This window comes from Zootoca vivipara, chromosome Z1 (genome assembly GCF_965207765.1).
Source record: "Zootoca vivipara chromosome Z1, rZooViv2.hap1.1, whole genome shotgun sequence".
NCBI classification, from domain to species: Eukaryota; Metazoa; Chordata; class Lepidosauria; order Squamata; family Lacertidae; genus Zootoca; species Zootoca vivipara.
This window is the reverse complement of record NC_142583.1, coordinates 49,816,794-49,829,140: the sequence shown is the minus strand read 5'-3', so window position 1 is coordinate 49,829,140 and position 12,347 is coordinate 49,816,794. Positions and strand designations below refer to the sequence as shown.

Genomic DNA, 12,347 nt, shown 5'->3' with positions numbered 1-12,347 from the left:
CATCTGAAGGCAGCCCTATGTAGGGAAGCTTTTTAATGTTGATTTTTAAATTATGTCTTTATATATGTTGGAAGCTGCCCAGAGTGGCTGGGGCAACCCAGTAAAATGGGTGGGGTACAAATAAAGTGTTGTTGTTGTTGTTGTTGTTGTTGTTGTTGTTGTTGCTGCTGTTAGTGCATGAACACAAACCCTTCATCAGCTGAGTTTTCTCAAGTCTTGCTTAAAGAAGCAGATGTACAATATTCACATTTAATGGGATATGTTAATGTGTGTCCAAAGGACACCTAGGTAGGGAAGCAGCCATTGGTATACAGTACAGGAAATGCTTCCTTATTTGCTACATTTTAACTCATCTGCAGTGCTACTTTGTCTTCTGTGCCTATATAAATTGTCTGCTGTTACCCTGTTTCTCCGAAAATAAGCTGTAGCCATAAAATAAGCCGTAGCAGGATTTTTAAGCATTCAAGGAATATAAGCCATACCCCTAAAATAAGACACAGTAATAGGCGCAGCAGCACTGCCGGCCACAGCAGGAGAAGGAGGGGGAAAAAAAGACATCCCCTGAAAATAAGCCATAGTGGTTTTTTTGAGAAAAATAAATATAAGACGGTGTCTTATTTTCGGAGAAACACGGTATATGCTCCAGGTGGTAATTGCCTCTTTCTCCTTCCTTCCTTCCTTCCTTCCTTCCTTCCTTCACACACACACACACACACACACATTCCTTCCTGCGGCCTATGTTGTTGTGCTAATATCACACAGGCATAGGTCCAGCCATACTACATTTTAAAATGTAGATATGTTTAGAAAATTGCCGAAATTGCCATTCCTGCTGTTTGTTTTTCTCCCCCTCTTCAGTATATTTATGGAATGCATTTAATTCCCACCCCTTGCTATTGTGGAATGAATTATTCAGTCTGAATTCATACACACACACACACACACACACACACCAGTACACATACACCAGTACACACACACACACACACACACACACACACACACACACACACACGGCTGGATACCTATGGGATGCCTGATGTGATCTGTCTGACTTCTTGAAGGCTTTGTTTGCTATGTTCATTAAGTTGCATTAGAATTCTCTTTATCAGGACATGAATGCCATTTCCCATATAGGCAGCACTGGGATGTGTAGCTGATGAAGGCGGATTGCGATTACTACCCTAATCCTCTAAATGGAACACTACAGCATAAGCCAGCCCTTTGATTATATGTTTGATCATTTTCTTATAAAACATATAGTATATTTTACTGCTATGTATAGTATATAAATATGATTTACCAACTCATCTGTGTATGTAGAAGGCTGCTTTGCACTGAACTGATTTTGGAGAGCTCTCTCTGATTTTCTCTGTTTTAAACCAGAATGTTGAGGCTCTTTAATTAAAGTTGAATATAATTAAACCAGTCCCTTCTGGCATCTCTTTTGCACAAACTGCTGCATGACCTTGATTAGAACCAGGCAGACTTAGAGGAGTCCACATGTTAGAAATATGTTGGCCACAGAGGATGGGGAGATCAGCATGTTCCCCAGAAGCAATAATAGGTCAGTGCTCAGCATATATCAGGGAATTACTATGCTTCTATTTGCTTTGTTCCGTTTAATATTCAGCAGCCAGCCTCACTGTGTCTGCCTTTTACTGCAGCTGCACATTCACTGTTACATAAATAGCCCCCTCAGTCACACAGCAAACTTGCTTTCTAACAGGAATGGGTGTGGTTTAAGCATGTTGCCCTTTACCTGTAGAAATATAAATCTGTGTGCATGGCAAAGGATGAGATAGCATGATGCTGTGTAATGTGAAGTGATGAGCATATCTGGAATGTACACAGACCCTTCTTGGCAGTCATAAACAATTTTGGGTAGACAAAAGGCCTGAGTACCTTTCAGGATTAGGATGACAAAGGCAAATTATAGGCTGTGCACATAGCACCAGTTTAAATGCAGCTAGGTCCTTTTTCACCTCAATTCAGATTGAATCTGGCTTGAGGGGAAACATATCAAAATGCCTAAGAAACAAACCAGCTGTGCACAAAGCAATGGCTTGATTGGTTCTCTTTACTTTAGGGGAAAGCGTAAGCCCTATGTATTAATGTTTCCTCAAGTTTGTATGTGTGAGACTCTGACAAGGGTCTGTGCATTTTCAACAGGTCCAATCTGGCTTGCTCTTTTTTCTTATCAGGTTCCAAAGAGTCAAGGATTATGGTTTCCAAAAGTGTGATTCACAATGCCCCTGTGATTGTGATGTTGCATCTTCCTATGGGCTCTGTTATCTCATAGTGAACATGAGTGGGGAGAACGTGTCTGTAGGAGCAAAAATGTGGGAAGGTGGTAGCCTATTGAGTAGAAGGGCAACTGGGAAGTTGTGCATGTTTGAGTAGGAACCAAGAAGGTGAGGGAGAAGCAGTATATGGAATAAAAGAACTATTCTAGGTTAGGGCGATGAAAGGAAGATCAAGTAAGTTTATAACAGGATGCAGGGATTTTTTGTTTAATTTTAATTTTAGATTTTCTTTTAAAAGGGGGGGGGAGATAAACATAAGATCTAACCCCCTCCCCCATAAAATTACTTCCAAATACTGATACAGCAATGAAGAGTATTGCATATCAGTGAAAACTATGCTTAGAAATAACTGGATATGGTTTTATAAAGGCATATCTATGAGCTGAAGGGTTTTTTGGTTGTTGATAGGAAGCCACTCAGAAAGGTCTCTATCCCTAAGAGTCTCTGCTTTCTATTGGCTGAGCAGCCATAGCAAGTCATCCAGATTCTAGAGAAAGGTTGGACATTGAAAGGATATAGACATACAGTAGATGGGGCACCTAGGAAAAGACGGTTGGAACATGGAGAAGTCTAGAAGAATCAGATGAGTGTGATCAGATGCTTCTTCAAAGACACACAAAAAAGCTTGATATTAGGAAGACATGTTCTAGCCTTTCCTTGGCATGCTAACTTTTTGCATGCAAGTTGTTATTTTTATGGAGGAGTGAGCATTCAGCCATGTTAGCTCCTCTAGCCTGCAGCCTGAAGTGGTGCAGCCCAGACATAGATTTACCATCTCAAAGAGAACTACAGGCTCGTGCAGGCAGGGGCGTCACAATGGGGTGGGTATGGGGGCGGTACGCCCCAGGTTCCACTCTGGGGGGTGTGCCACTTGGTGCCCCCACCCCCGCGACTCCCAAGCCGAGCCTCCAGCTTCCCGGTAAAAAGTCCGCACCAAGGCGCCAATGATGCATGTGACATTACGTAGCGATGCCGTGCCCCCCTGTTTGCATGGCAATTTGCCGCCCCGGGTGTCGCGGCGCCTCGCTACGCCCCTGCGTGCAGGGGGGCAGGGCAGCCAAGTACACTTGCCCCGTTTCTCTGAGGGCTAAGTTGGCTGGGGACCCCCCCGCTAAGGACATACTGCCTTTTCGTTTGAGTTTATTACCTTATCCGAACAAGTCTCCCACCCCGGGCCTCAGACAAGCTCCGAGGCACCTATATGAGGCATCTTTCATTTTCTTTTCATTCTTCTGCACCATCCCATGTTCCGACCCTCCTCTGAAGTAGAGTTCAGAATCAATTAGGAAATTAGGCTTGAGTTGAGAGTGAATCTGAGAGTCTTAATTTGCCTCGGTGTGCAAGAGGGCGTAACTAGATATGATGAGACAGCTAGTCCCAGTGAAAGCAGTTTGAAAAGATGTTTAAAATTCACCAGCAGAAAACAAGCGACTGCAGGGAAAGTGCATGTTGGATAAAATGCAGCCATTGGTTTTCATTTTAGTTTTGGTGGAAATGGACCCTGCTCATATCTGGATACTCCATTTCACTGGGTGAAGTAATTAATAACTTGTTTCAGAGAGAGAGAGGGAATGGGAGAGAATAGGCAGTGAGAAGAGAGTATGCATGGCAGGAGCTGCAGACTTGAGTACATCTACTTACAGTACATATTGATTGCCAAATCTTTTGTTACATATTAATATGGGTAGCTCTAAAGTACAAAAGGAACCCTGTGTGTGTGTGTGTACACACATATAAATATATAACATACACATACATACATGCACACACACACACACACACACACAATTATTCACCTCTAACATTTAAAAATATGCTTTGTGTCCACAACTGTGTTTTGAGCGCAGGCACTGCAGGATTTTTAAATCTTCATTTGTCAGAATAACAGCATGTTTCACTCACCTTGTGATAAAGCTCTACCTCAGTCGCTCATCTTAGAGATCAAATCAGTTTGCTATATCACCACAAATCTTTTAAAGGATTTCTGCAAATCATGAAGACAATGTCTTGGTACCTGTGGGGAGCTGTTCTACATGAACTGCTTGTTAAACGGAGGCAGCCTCTACAGCATGGGCAGCTGTTATGATGCCTTCCAGATGTTGCTGAACCATCATTCCTGACCATTGGTCATGATTGCTGGGGCTGATGGGAGCGGAAATTTGTGCTGGAGGATTTCAGTCGTCTAATTCCTTAGTTTGAACTGTATGCTGTTTGAAGAAGTCTATAAGAGGGCCCAAACAGACCCATAAATACTTAGGAAAATATTTGAGCTTTCAAAATCAGACTTTCTTCTCAGGAATAAATAATTACATTTGGTTATCTTCATTTTCAAAGAATGTTTTTGACCACTGTCCTAAATCTGAACTATAAATTCTCAACTCCTTTCAGATGCAGATGAATGTGAAAACTTTTTTTCTTCAAAAAACACATTTCCATATCAAAACCATGTATGCTCACTTCCAGAGTAGATTAAATGTTTGCTGCTAATATATAATCCTATGATAACTATGTTTGTGACCCAGATGTAGATGAAATAACATCTGCCTTTCAAGGGAACCAGCTTAGTTTTTTTTTATTTTTTGTTACTTTCATTTTTTTAGGAAAGTGGAAAAGGTTGGCAACAGTGCTTAGAATATGTGAAAGGGGCATAAGTACTAAACATCTCTGGCAGTAAAGTCTGTATATCTACATATTTCGAAAGTTAGGAATGTTTCGAAAACTGATGAACAAGATAATGGGAGGTCAACAGTAGGTAAAGTCAGAGTCAGTGATGGGCAGGCAATGGCAGGCAGAGCCAACTAATTCTAGTTTCCCCCCTATCCTCCTTCCTACAAGAGCAACATTGGGACCTAGGAAGAGGAAGCCGACAGCACTGCCACACCCTAGACTGGTTGTATGTAAGAGGGAGGAGTTGGCTGGGGACAGACTGAGGTTGGTGAGACATTTGAGGTTGGTGAGACATTGAGGTCCAGCCTCCACTGATTGTGTGCATGTGAAATGTAGACTTCATGAAGGGCATTGAATAGTTCCATGAAGGAAATAACCAAAGCTAGGCTTGTGCTTACCATTATTCATAGCATACTAAGAATGTAATCAGATGCTTGGGATTGTGCTGCCACACAAAATGCCCAATCTTGACATTGTGCAGAATGGTCTACCTCTTCTGCAGAATGTTGCGATCATTTGGGTATGTTGCGGGATGAGTCAACCTTTTAGGTATCCGGTCCCAAGCTTTGTAGGGCTTTCTACACCAATACCAACGCCTTGAACAAGGCCTGGAGATCTGTTGGAATACGCTAGCTCTGGATTTCTTGCATGGAGCAAGGAGTTGGACTGCATGACCTACAAGACTGCAAGAGTCTGCAGTGATGTCCTGTGGATATGTGGTGCTGGGAAGGTCTCTTTCACTAAAACACTTATTTTGTGCTCATTACAAAGAGGTCATTGAGCTCTTCGTGGCTCCCCAGCAAGACCAACTATGTTTTGCAGCTGGACTGAAGTGATACAAAGATGCCATGGGTAATGTGTGACCCAGAAGATGTCCCTGGGAAGCACAACCTGCCCAGAACTGAGCAGAGAAGAAATATCAGAGTTGGGAGTATAGACAGGCAGTTGCACAGCTCCTGTTACTACAGCAAGAGATCTAGTTAGACTCCACCTGCCTCTCTATCCCTGTAGCTGGAGGATCCGTTCAGAAAGAGGAAGGAAGGGACCTTTCCTTCAAGGAGCTCAAAGTGGTGAGCATGGCTCTCTCTGTTTCCATATTATTTTCACAACAACCCTGTGAGGTAGGCTAGGCTGTAAATCAATGGCTGGCCCAAAGATCACCCACTGAGCTTCATAGCCGCATGGACATTTGAACCCTGGTCTTCCAGGGCTTAGTCTTGACACTTTAACCACTATACCACACCACTTAGTCTTTGCTCTTATATAGACTGGATGCAGTTTCATCAGATGTTTTGCCAGCTGACCAAGTGAGCTGGTTGAGTTTGTGTGTTCAGTTTCTCTCTGTGTGTCTGGCCACTGTTGCCATTAGGTCCAGAGAAAGATGCATGTGAGCATTGCCTGAGCATAGTGCTGTATGGCTAGGGGCTCAAGCACCCAGGAAGTGGCACCGGACTGGACTTGCGCCGTCTGAAGTGTTGGAGGGCATGGCCAGGTTCCTTTAGAACAGCCACAGTTATGCTGAAGGTTTCTTTTTCTTTAAAGCACCACAGGTCTTCAGCGCTTTAATGATGTTCTAGGTTATGTTGCTACTGATGAACATCTTTTGATGTTCCAGGTTTAATAATGCAAGCATTTCCTTAATTATTTATTGTCTCTGGTTTGTTCCATGCTAAGCTGTATAATGATGTGTTGCCGCTTGACATTTTTGAAGTTGGCAGCACACAAGAGGATTAGCATATGATGATAAGTGCCTGGTTAATTCTGCATCTTTTAGGGAGCTTCTTTTTAGGCCAAGCATTCTTGAGACTGGTGCTGTTGCTTTGTCAGGGAAACTGCATAGGGTGAATGTGCATCCATAATACTTGCATGCCTTCTGCGAACCTCCTTCAGATATGCATCATTTCTTGGATAAAGGAACTACTCACCCAGTGCCTCCATCTTGCCAGGATTCAGTACATCTAAAAATGCATTTATAGAGATCTATCTATAGATGTGGTTAGGCCTTTTACTGTGATACTGTTTCGCCATGTACTCATGCAAAATTTCTCTTTCCCCCTGCTCTATTGCAGTAGTTTGCAATGATTAATAGCATGGTTTGTCTGCTTTTTTATTTATATGCTCAATGTAGTGGCATATGGTAGTTCTTGGATTAAAAGATCTCTCTGTCTCTGGTACTAGCAAGAGAGGATTATTATGATTAATGCATTGAACCATTCAGCATATAGGAAGGGCCTTCTGGTGATTGTTTTTCAAATATGGCTAAGAATATGCGTTTGTAATTGGTTGAGTGCTTAATGGGTAGCGAGGCTAGAAGTGTTGTGCTCCAGATTGTAGTTTTATCCCACCATCATCTGCATTTGCAAATGTTACTTATCAGAGAAAATATAGAGCTGCCTCAGTGAAATGGCATTTGGTATGTCAAGCATAATGAAGTTGGGGAATTTTGCAATATGAAGTGTTGGGCCTCCATTGTATTCTGTCAGCATGGCCCTTACCCAGCTACAGCAAATGAAACAGCATTTTATTTATATATCTGACCATCTTCCATTGCTAGGCAAATGGACATTAGGGAAGGGTATCACTTTCACACACAGGAAGATCAAGTAACTAAAATATCAACTAGGAACTCAATTGTAATCATATTTGAATAATTTTATAACTCAAAAAGATTTGACATCTCCTTCCCATTTTTTTTAAATTGCGATTTTATGAGTTATGGATCCTCATGTTGTTTAAGCTTGTGCCTTAGAGAAAATAATAGAAGGGTGTCCCAGTTTTGAGATGACATGCAGGATCATAGAATAACAGAGCTGGAAGGCTCCCTGAGGATCATCTAGTCCAGGCATCCTCAAACTGCGGCCCTCCCTAGCTAAGAGGACTAGTAGTCAGGGATGATGGGAATTGTAGTCCAAAACATCTGGAGGGCCGAATTTTGGGGATGCCTGATCTAGTCCAACCCCATGCAGTACAGGAATATGTAGCTATCCCATATGGGGATTGAACCTGCAACCTTGGCGTTATCAGCACCACACTGTAACCAACTCAGCTATGTCCCTTTGTACGTTGAAATGTACATGTGTGAAGTTCCTGAGAATGTGAACTGTGGGTTGAAAGGCTGCAAAAAAATGCCCAGTGTTTCAAACCTCAACTCATTCCCAAAGTAACATGCATAGCCCCTAACTAGTATTCCCTCAGCTCTTCCTCCCTGCGCCTGCAATATCATCCTCATGCAAAGGTCAATATCATTATCTTACATAGCTTTTGTAAAGTTTGCTGTGACATCTTGTATGCAAAGAGCTTTGGCCATTTGTAATCCACTATGCAAAGTGTTATTATTTTACCAGCTATCAGCAGTAGTGCTATATATGTCCTACTCTTGGATATATTTAGCTGTTTATATTTAGCAGTGTAGATTCTGGTATTAAGTGCCAAAGCACAATAAACAAAATCACCTTCCACATTTTCTCATTTCTGTAACTTGTTCATATATTTCCAGCTGCTATACCCATAATTTCAGGAGGTGCTTTTTGTTAGAGACAGCTCATCAAATCATATGAATTGTGTGCAAGGGGGTGGGGTGGGATCACATTTTCTTTCCTTTAAAAATAACAAATCCTGTTAGGGCTTCTATGAATCCCATGGCTTGGATGGCTACACAGTGCTTAAATGGATTTAGAGGTGCTCTTGATGTCAAAAACTAAGAGATGCTCTGCACCTGCTGTGCCGAAGCCATGTCCTTCTTAATATTTGGATTTTTCTCTTGATTTTGTTGTGCAAAATCAATATGGATAGCCATCAGGTTTAGAATGAATTTAAGACAAAGAAATGCCAGTGTTCAAATAAGATGAGCATATCCAAATACAGGTGAAAATTAGAATATCGTTGAAAAGTGCATTTATTTCAGTAATGCAATTCAAAAGGTGAAACCAATATATGAGATAAATGCATGGCATGCAAATCAAGATATGTCAAGCCTTTATTTGTTGTAATTGTAATTATTTGTTGTTAGGCGGGTCAATTATAAATGGAATGTAATTAATGAAATGTAATAATGATGTTTATTTTTGTATTATTGTAACTATTTGTTTTATTACTGTGGAATTTCCAAAAGAAAGCATTTGTAAAAATTAAAATAAAAATAAAAAATAAAAAGTTGCATTACTGAAATAAATGCACTTTTTGATGATATTCTAATTTTCCGAGTTTCACCTATAAGTAAGAGCACAGCCACAATGAACAAGTCGAGTGAAAAACATTTCAAGACAGTTACGAAGCCATACTTCTCAATCAGCTGTGTGAGAGGCTTTATGTCCTAATACTGTATATGGAGTATTTTAGCCATATTAACCCATATGTTCAGTTTACACATTCAATTCATAGTAGATACTGTTTGCCAGTAATAGCCAGGAAAGAAGATAGTGCTCAGCTGGTCCAAAGCTCTTTGCTGGAGCATCAGCCAATGCACTAGATGTGCTGTGCTCAGCCTTTCAGTATAGATGGATATGCTCAGAGGATGATGGAGATGGGGCATTGGCTTTTAAGATAATTCTACTCAGTGTTATTTAGCAACTGAAGAATATTAATCCATAATTTTTCCCTGGAGATGAATTCGAAGAAACAACTGTAAATGAGTTCTGGAATTGAAAAGGACATTTCAAGGATAACCCAGCAACAGTAAAGTCACTCAGTGAAACAGAAACAAAAGGACCGATCAAGGGTTGGACTTAAGATGCTGATCTAAAACTGGAATAGAGACCACCATAGCTACTAGCCACAATGTCTATGTTCTGCCTTCAGCTGTAATCACAGGTGGCAAGAATACTGCTGCACTTAGTTCCTGCTTGCCGGTTTCCCACAGGCATCTGACTGGCCACTGGAAGAACAGGATGTTGGACTACTTGGGACATTGGCCTGAACTGACAGTTTTTCTTATGTACCTTAACTCCCCAGTGAGGGTAACACTAGGGCTGACCGAGATCAAGTTTCTCATGGCACAATTAGCCAATTAGCCTCTAATGTGCCCAGCACTTTTCCATCAAAGCACTTTTCCTCTTGACTTCTTTGAATAATTATAGATTCAAGAAGGTGAAAGCAACCTCTAACTCTTTTCCATTGCTTGTGTTTTTAATTATACAATACTGGTGTACAGGCCAGATTACTGTAACAATCAGCTTTTGTTTTCGGTTTCTTAGCTGCTATGTGATATGATAGATCTGAGAGACAGACCCAAATAACAATGGCATTAACGAGACCCTGGGAGTTTTCCACCCTTCCATAAGGACTTTGAAATTTAAGTCGCTAAATAATACACTTGGTTTGATTGCTTTGCCCTGCCTCAATCTGGCAAAGGATGAAAATATTTGCTTTCTGAGTAATTTGCCCTTAATAACTTTGAAGCAGTGCAACAAACAGCACTAGCATTGTTAGAAGTTCACTGGCAGAAAGCTTGCCCCTTTCTTTGTCTTAGATATCTATGTAGATCACAACCATCTGCAAGTGGTTTTTGAAAGAAGTCCTTGGACTTTGTTTCCTGCTTGCCTATCCATTTATATGCTCTTAAAAGTATGCCATGCATTTTGTCAATGTTCTTCATCCATTGGAATTCTTCAACTAACATTTATTGCCAGGCAGAGATTTAGTGTGTAGGACATGTCTCTTTTTATATAATTAATCTGAAAACTGGAAGAATATCAAGTACCGAAACCTGTTGTTTCTATGAATCTCTCCTGCCACTTTTGTGCTCCCTTCTGTCCACCTCCCAGCTTTGAGTCTAAAGTAAATGGAATTTGTGGAGTTGCAATTGTACATTGTATTTTAAATTTCACAGTATTGACAGCTACCATAATTTTTTAGAAACCTTATTCATTAGACATGGAATGTGAGAAGGCAGATATGTGTGAACAGGAAACAACACTGAGGAGGTTAACCTTTTATATTTATAGAGCATGCTTCAAGTCTCTGGGTTTGCCAACTGCTATCTTTTATGACATTAAAAACACAGGACAGCGTTAAATAAAACAAACAAAACTGGCAGAGTTGATCTGTGCACGCAGTGAACTCTGCCACAAAGCTAGGCTTGAATTTTGCTGAACAGGAGGCAGCTCTGTTCTGTATTTGATGGAATGTCATGGGGATATTGTGCTAAGAGTTTGATATTTCCCTTTTCATATGAAGTTGCATACATAAATTTTGATGTCGCAGATGTTTTAAAAAAACGAGAGGCAACTATCTGCAACTATGGGAGTGTCTAAACAAGTCTGTTCATTTTTACAGCTTCCTCTGTTAGTCAAGCACTCTGAGACATATGCAGCAGAAGGAAGGTGTTCTGCAGTGACAACTCTTCCAACTCTCACCTGCCCATAGCAAAGAAATTTGTCGGGAGGGAATCCCACTGCCCCAGTCATACTGCTTCCACCAGGCCTGTGCATTGTTGGTGTATCTGTCTGATTTGTTTTGTTGCCTTTGTGACCTTCAGTGAGTCCTTGAAAGTTGCTTCACCCGCCTCTCAACAAATGCCCCATAATAATAATAATAATAATAATAATAATAATAATAATAATAATTTATTATTTATACCCCGCCCATCTGGCCTGGTTCCCCCAGCCACTCTGGGCGGCTTCCAACAAAACACTAAAATACAGAAATCCATCAAACATTAAAAGCTTCCCTAAACAGGGCTGCCTTGAGATGCCTTCTAAAGGTCTGGTAATTGTTGTTCTCTTTGACCTCTAGTGGGAGGGCATTCCACAGGGTGGGTGCCACTACCAAGAAGGCCCTCTGCCTGGTTCCCTGTAACTTGGCTTCTCGTAGCGAGGGAACCGCCAGAAGGCCCTCGGCGCTGGACCTCAGTGTCCGGGCAGAACGATGGGGTGGAGACGCTCCTTCAGGTATACAGGACCGAGGCCGTTTAGGGCTTTAAAGGTCAACACCAACACTTTGAATCAAGTTCTCCTAATCATATTAAGAAATCCTAAAACATGTATTAGACTGGGGTTAGGGTGGAATTGCTTCAGATGTCCATAACCTGTCACATCAATGTTGAATATGGCACGCCTGGCATCTTATCAAGCAAGGAAAGAGTAAGAAGTTTGCTTTTTTTCAGACCTTGGGGTCTTCAGACTATCAGTATTATGAGAAGACTTGAAGTGTATATCAGGATGTTAGACCAGCATATTTAAAGTGGATTAGGGAGTCTGTTGCTTTAGTGCTAAAAATCTATCTTTTTACAGTTTGGAAAAGGAAATACACTGAAAATGTGGGATTAATGAATTATAAATGGACTGACATGTAGACACCTAACAAATGAATCAGGGTGACCATTAACTGTCATATAACCACACTGTAAATTTCAGAATGAAATTTAGGCTGGACCTA

At 41.2% G+C, this 12,347-nt stretch overlaps 1 protein-coding gene across 13 annotated transcripts in view; it reads left to right on the top strand.

Annotated features, from left to right (window-relative positions):
• The window catches only part of ANK2 (ankyrin 2), a 316,546-nt gene that overhangs the window by 163,215 nt on the left and 140,984 nt on the right, over positions 1 to 12,347 (top strand). The window lies entirely within an intron of this gene.